We start from the raw sequence: 7,811 nt of genomic DNA, 5'->3' as shown, positions 1-7,811 counted from the left end.
GTGGGTTGGGGGGGGGTGGGGGAGGGTAGGACTGAGAGGAGGGGATGGGATTGCAATTGGAATGTAAGATGAACAAATAGATACATTAATGAAAAAAGTATTGATGGAATCACAAATCACCAATATTTACGAGACAAATCTTCATGAAAACAAATTCCCAAATCTATATGCTTATATTTACTTCTCTAGAAAATAGAGCTTAACTTTCCTTTTCTTGAGTGTCAGAGAGATCTGATGCTGATTTACTTCCAAAGGATGAAGGATGGAGAGGAAAAAAAATCACAGCTGTACAATGGAAAGATATGGCAGACTCAGTGTTAACCATGTGGTCCATTTTAACACCTCAGTGACAAGTCATGATGAGTGATAGTGTCAGGTGGGGTGGGTGGGGCCACAAAGGCAGACATCGAGCAACAAAGAACAGCCACCAGCGTTTTTTGTAGGAGTGGGTGTTTAAGGAGAAAAAGGGGGAGTCTGTGCTAGGGTGAGTTGTTAAATCCTGATTGGTTATGCTAGCCAAATAATGATTTTGGTTGTTGGGCTCCTGGTGTTTTGTCTCAGGAATGAGTCAGTGGCCAACTAAGCAAATGGACCATGAGGGCCAAGTTTAGGAATGTAATCTAATGGTAATCTTAGTAAGGGGAAGAAGGGTAAAGGGCAAAACCTGTTGGCGCCATGTTTGCCACAATCTGGCCTTCTGAAGGCACTTCACCACATAACCTCACTCCTATTCATTAAGCAAAACCAAGTGCTGACATCTACGGTACTTCCTAACTCAATTAAATCCAGAAGGAAGGAAAGATTTGATATTGCTCTTACTTCTGAAACATGGCACCAGACCCCATGTGGCATCCGGAGGAGGAACTGGCCCCGAATAATGGTGCAGTGACCATGGTGGAAACCTGGGAGGGAACTGTCAGCTCTGAGGCCTTGTTGACAGCATTTCACCAGTTGCTGATCCTGTTCCCATGCAGTTATAGAGAATTTACCATTAGGAACAGTTGAGTAAATTGTCTATGGGAATTATCCGCAATATTTGTGTAACTTTTTTTAAAATCTAAAATTACAGGAATCAACATTTATTTTTTTCCTTAAAGAAGAAACAATATGAAATGAAACCAACAGGAAACATGATGGCTCGGTAAAGGGTTCTCCTTCCTTTCAGAACCACCACCTTCCACGCACCCCATCTGGTGGTTTAATAGCACACAGGAGGCCATCTACGCAGATAACAGCAATGAATAATGGTGCAATCTGGGTACAGAGCAGAGGGGGAGTGAAGCAGAGACTCATGGGAATCGGACCACTACAGAGCCCAGCAGACAGGAAATAAACTATTTCAAGTCCTTGTCTTCACCCATACAGCATTAAAATTTCTGACCACATGTGGATACTCATTGCGTGTCATGAGAGACACACAGGTTTTGAGTAAGCGAGAGCCTACGATCAAGGTCTTGGGTTGACATTCCAGTTCTCTGCTGACAGCTGGCATGCCTCAGGGAGAGTAATCCATTGTGTCTTTGCCCCAAGTCCTTAACTGTGTCATGTGGATGACTCATAGCTTCACCATAGGGCTACAACCAAGATTAAGTATTTCACACATGAAAGAAGCCCCGGTCCTTGGGACTGAGGACTCGGTCCATTGGTTTTGTTTTGTGCTGTATTTATTATCATTACTCAGTAGTGTTTCTTCTGAATGACAGTAATTAACATCGTTTTAGTAAATGAGGAGGCAAGTTTGCTAAAGTGTGCAAAATCCATTAGAATATGGATTTATCTTCCTGTTTACAAGTATATCTTCAGTCCTAATTATAGTATTCATTTCAATTATACTATTAATGAAGTCATACCAATGACGCATAAACAGGGTCTCAATTGCATATAGATTAAGACACAGCAACAGGATCCAGAGTGGAATTAATACCACCAGAGGGGTATTAATCATGGTTATATTGTCTTAATGCAAATGAGAAAGACACTGCAGGCACCCCCACATCCCCAAAGAGAATCTCATATTCCCTGACAGAATTTACCAAAGGAATGCTGGCACTATCAGGGTTGCTTCATCAGCCCTGAAAGGTCTTGGGACATGAAGGAAGTCTATGGGATGTGGCAAAGAACTCACAGTCACTGTTCCGGGTCTCATCTCAGTGTCACTGTCCCCCATCCTTTGCTATGTAAGCAAATATTTGGGGCTCTCTAAGCAGTGAAGCTGGAAGAGGGCCAGGGATACCCTGGAGCTAAACGTGGTTGTGAGTTGCCCAGTGTGGCTGCTGGGAACTGAACTCGGGTCCTCTGGAAATATGTGCTTTTGAAAGATAAGCAATCCCTCCAGCCCCAAGAGCATCTACTTTAGGAATCATCATCACAATCCTGCTTATTTTACGATTCACCATAATGGTATTTCCTTTAATCCTTTAAAATCCTTTCTATTGCACCTTTGAATCCATTTACAATAAATTCTAGGGAGGTCACTCTTACTAAATCTACGTCTCAGCCCCTTAATACACACACTCCCAGAGAATTCCTTGTGAATTTTTTTTCTCCTGCATCAATTATACTTTTTTATTTCTTGTCAGGTGTTTTTCAAGAGTTTTCCAATTTTAACATGTTGTGATGGTAATTGTCCCTTCTGCTCTCCCTTCTCCATGAGTGGCTTTGTTTAGTTGGTTTCTCTCTTTGTGTGTTCAGTGGCTTTTCAGGGACTACATCCCAGTGTGCTGTTGTTCTGCTCACTAGTTGATTGATCGAGCGAGCATTGCAGGCTTAGGTGAGATACAGTTTTCCTATTGTCTCCAAAATTGCTCCTGGGCACAGATTTCTCTGTGCTCTGTGGGAAGTCGGCCTGCCCCACAAAGCAGAACAGCGTCCTGTGCCCAGCCACAGATTCCAAACAGGCAGATGGGTGTTCATGCCAGGGAGCTGTTACAGAGACAGAGCAGGCCCCAAGAGCTTCAGAATTCAAGGTTATGCTAAGATCCAATAGCTTGACCATGTTCTCAGTGGTTTGGTAGAGTCGGTTCCCAAAGGTTTTTAAAAAGATCTTATTTGTAAGGTTTTATTTATTTTTACCACTTATTTTTGTCTTATGTGTACTAGTGCTTCCCCGAATGTATGTCTATGCACCATGTGTGTGCTTAGTGCCTGGCGAGGCCAGAAGGGGGTATCAGATCCCCTGGAACTGGAGTTCCAGAGGATGGTGTGCTGTACTTCACAGGTGCTTAGAATGAAATACCAGGTCCTTTGGAAGAGCAGCCAGGGCTCTTCACTTCTGAGCCATCTCTTCAGCCCTATTTAAAATCATTGAGCAAAATGTTTCCAAAAGCTCAGGGAGTAAGCTGAGAGAACTGACTCTGTAGGGTTGTCCTCTGCATGCGTGCTCTGCTACATATGTATCTGCACGCACACGCACACACACACACAACTGAGCACACAGATCACACACATTCCAAAAGCTGAATGAGTCTCACTCCAAGCATTGTAATGGAACAGTTTATCACAGAATATGAAAAGCAGTTCTTCAGAAGTCCTGACGTTCCACTGGAGGCAATGAAAATTATCATATGGTGGTAGTGGCCAGCAGCAGACAATAGGTGCTGTCAAAAATTTCTAAGTAAATGGTTTCTACCTTTAGAAGCTTCCTCAATGAGATGAGGTTGGGGACTGCATTCTATACTGTGTTCACAATGACCTTGGCTGTGAGGTCTTTGTATTCTGCTGATACATATGAGCTGAGCTTATGGCCAATCATGTCTCTTCTGCTCTCCCTTCCTCCATGAGTGGCTTTGTTTAAATGGTCACTCATAAAATGGTCACCATTGTCTTTACTCATGGGACAGGTACAAAGGCTTAGAAAAGCAGTATATAACCAGCTAACTCAGCCTTGGTTACTATACCTACTTAGTAAATATTACATCTACTTTGTTTTGGACTTTTGTTTGTTTTGTTGTTGGTTTCATTTTAGTTTTTGAGAGAGGGTCACACATAGCTTGGGCAGAATTCAAGCTATATTACCACAGCTGATATTTTTCTTCATGTCAAGATTTTTGTTAGAAAACAACCTAGATTTCAAACACAAATATCTTTGTGGCCTGCCTGCTGGCATACTACTTCGTTCTATGTTTGATTCAGTTGAGAACTCTAACCAGCTTCATATTTTTTTCACAGAAAAGTCTCCCTTTGTCTGAAACCTACCCTTCCATTTTCACATCAGCATCCAATCATAGGTTAGATTCTAATCCTCCAGGATCCAGAGGAACAGTATTATTCTGAAATGACACGATTGTGTGAGTAGAAAGTTAAGTTGTGTAAAACCCATGGAACTATATGTGTTACCCTATGAGGTGAGTACGTAAGCCCCATTGAAAAGTTGTCCTCCAGGCAGGGGGCCTGGTGGCTCACAGGTTTGTGATCCCAGCTAGACAGGAGGCTGGGCTACAAGGACTCCAAAGTCGTTGCTTGCCACCGGTACATAGCAAGTTCAAAGGCAACCTTGGCAAATTAGTGAGAGTCTCTAAACTGAATACAAGACTGGGGATGTACTCAGTGGTGGAGTATTTTCTGGGAATTGGCAAGGCCCTGGTTTCAATCTTCAGTACCACAAGGGCAAAAAGAAAAAAAAAAATGAAATCATTAATTTCTGAAGATATTTTCCTAAATTGAGTTAATTTTTTAAAAAGATTTACTCAATTATAGTTGTATGTGTCTGTGAGTCTGTGCAAATGAATGTGCGTATTTGTATGCAGGAGGGCAGAAGAGGGCAGTGGTCCTTTGGAGCAGAGTTACAAGAGATTTTGTGCTGCTCGGTATGGGTTCCTCAAGTGACCAGCAAGTGTTCTTCACCTCTGAGCCATCCCTCCAGTCCTTAAATTATCCTCAGGTCATTTATTGCTTTACTTTCATATTTGTATGTGGAATTTAACAAGAATTAGTTTTAGAGCATAAGTGACTGTTGTCACTTGGTTTGATGTAAAACCTAGAAAAGACCAAGATCAGCTCTCAGTAGGCATTGCTTGGTTCCTGTGACTCATGCGCACTGTTTCAAAATGATGAGCTGCCACCCACGCCACTTTCCTTCCTTCTTGCTGCCTGGCTCCTGTTCCCTTTCCCCTTCTTCAGGCTTGGTCCCTGGATAAGCAGGCATCCCCTTAAGGCATGAAATTGCCTTTTTGTCTCTTTGAAGTCCCCTCATCTCTATGAGGTCTGCATTCTCTCCAGGGTGCCTCTCAGTGCTCCGCTTGTGATTAATAACCTCTTAGGGAAATGAGATAGAAACCACTATGGGAGGAACCAGGGCACACCCTCAGGACTCCTGCAGCCTTTCCCCTAATCTGGGCAGAGATGAAAATGGAAGAGACACCAGAACGCCTTGGAGGCTTCCCTTAAAGCCTGGGTCCCGCCTGAGTGGTTTGGCCTCTATCCTTTACTCTCAGCATTGGGTTCTAGTCAGCAATTTCCCTGCTCTCTGACGTGTGCCCGAGGTTAACCTCCATTTATATTTCCACAGACATGCAGAGAAGTGCTAATTCAGACAAGATGCATGGAACTCTGTCTGCCCACTTAGTGAGAGAAGTGGTGAGTGTAAGCTCGCACTCCAATACAGTGTCCCCCGTGTGTCCATCCAGGAGACCATAGATGACTCAGACTGAGTGCATATCTCACGAGGGGCTCCCAGCCACCCTAAAAATAAAAATACATTGTTACATCCGAGGACTCAGAGATGCTGCTCATTAAAAGCACCCAACGTATTGTCAAAGGCACATGTGGTACTGGAAATAAGACATTCCATTTTTTCAGGAGATTAAAGAAAAAAGAATACGAAAAGAGAGGTGGGGGCGATGAGAACATTTCTATCTCAAAAGGCACAGATGCTTTCCAATTCTGAAGATGTGGACTGCAGCCAGCTTATAGAGTCCCTTGAAATTAACAGGCTATATCACAGGTGTGGATAGGGCCTTATCTAAGAGAGCAAGAACAGCCCCATTACAACAACAACAAAAAAAGCAAAAACAAAAACTCCTGAAGCCTGGGACAGTGAAAAAGACTTCCTTTCATAAAATTGCCAGTCACTAACTACTTTGATTCTGTTTGAATAGTTAAGTTCATTCCCAGAAGCCAGTGGTGGAAAATTTAATATAGAATTTAAATTTAGAAAGAGCAACCAGAAAGAGCAAACTATTGACTGTAAGCCAATATGATCTACAGTATGATGGGGGTCATTAGCACTAAATATATCTTATCTAGCTTTGCAGAAATCCCTAATATATTAGGGTGAAAAATTCCCCCTTCAAGTTAGGCAATTATCTCCGCAAAAATTATTTCACAGCCTTCTCCCTAAATGTTTCAACTGAGAGAGAACAGATAAAAATAAGATAATATTCCTAAACCTAAGGATTATTGCTAGATGCTCCAGAAAATGTTGCTAATTGTAATACCAGATATGAAAACTACTTTGAAGAGTGATGACTCGAGTTCTGCGATTCTGTTGCTGAGCAGATGACCTCCCCCCGCCCCTTTGAAGATCTTTGCAAGGGAAATAATCTACCATCAGTGAAGTGATTAAGCAGGGCCTGTGGAAACGCTATGAGCCTGTTGTGGGTTGGGGAGCAGAAGCTAAGGTATTAGGTTGTTCAGGACACCAGACTAAAGTATCTTAAGCAAAGGAGACTTAAGGAAGCTCTTGATGGGAGAATTCAGAGCAGCAGCTCCCATCGTGCTCACGTGAACCCAAAAGTCAGCATTTTAAATTTTTTCTCTTATTTTTCATTGTGTGTTTGCACACATGTGCATGCATGTATGAGTGTGTGTGTGTGTCTGTGTGTGTGGACACGTGTGTGTTTGGCGTGGGCACGTGATTGTGTGTTTGTGTGTGTATGTGGGGGACTGTGTGTATGCATGTTTATGTTTGTGTGTGTATGTGTGTGTGCATATGTGTATGCTTGCATGTGTGTGTGTGTGTGTGTGTGCATGCACATGCAGGTGCTCACAGAGGCCAGAGTGTCAGATTCTTCTGGATCTGGAGTTATGGGCAATTGTAAGCTGCCTGATGTACGTATACATGTGCAGATGAGAGCTTACTCTTAGCTGCTCATCCATCTCTCCAGCTCAGATGCTGTGGTTCTTTAGGACCCCTGAGGCCCGATTCCACCTAACAGCTCCACTGCTTCTTCTGACATGATTCCTCACGCAGGGTACCTGTGGTTGGTGGATAGTGGGATTTGAATCCATCAAAGGTTCATGAACACTTGTTTCCCCACAAGTGGCAATATTTTGGGGGACTCGGTGCTTTAAGGAGGTAGGGCCTGGCTAGCACAAGCAGATTGTTTGGGGCAGTAAACCGCAATGAAAACAAGCCACACCTCAAGCTTCTACCACCATGGGCAGCGCCACCCCAGCCACCTTGTCTTATGGCACGGTGGCATGGTGTTCAGTAACCCACTGAGGCTGCTGCCAGTGGCCAGTGTGTGGACCAGGATTTCACAGGCTTATGACACTTTATTCAAAGAGTTATAATGAAGGTGTTTACTATTCAAAGTCAAAGCGATTAGTAATGCAGATAAGAGATAAGTTATCAAGAGAAACAGAGAGTTGAGAGCAATATTATGCAAGAGGCCTAAGTTATTGCCTACGGCTCCTTTTATGGGATCTAAAGGAAAGAAAGGCTGGTTACTTAAGGGGTCTAATTTGGGCAGTTCTCTATTTTGATTGACAGACTCAAGCTATCCAATTTTTTCTCTACTGTATATTATATGACCATATATTTGATTATATATATTTGTTATGTAACCTTTTATCAACTTCCTACACTACAT

Source organism: Meriones unguiculatus, chromosome 10, assembly GCF_030254825.1.
Source record: "Meriones unguiculatus strain TT.TT164.6M chromosome 10, Bangor_MerUng_6.1, whole genome shotgun sequence".
Classification (NCBI taxonomy): domain Eukaryota; kingdom Metazoa; phylum Chordata; class Mammalia; order Rodentia; family Muridae; genus Meriones; species Meriones unguiculatus.
The sequence above is the reverse complement of the archived record's forward strand: the minus strand, read 5'-3'. Positions refer to the sequence as shown.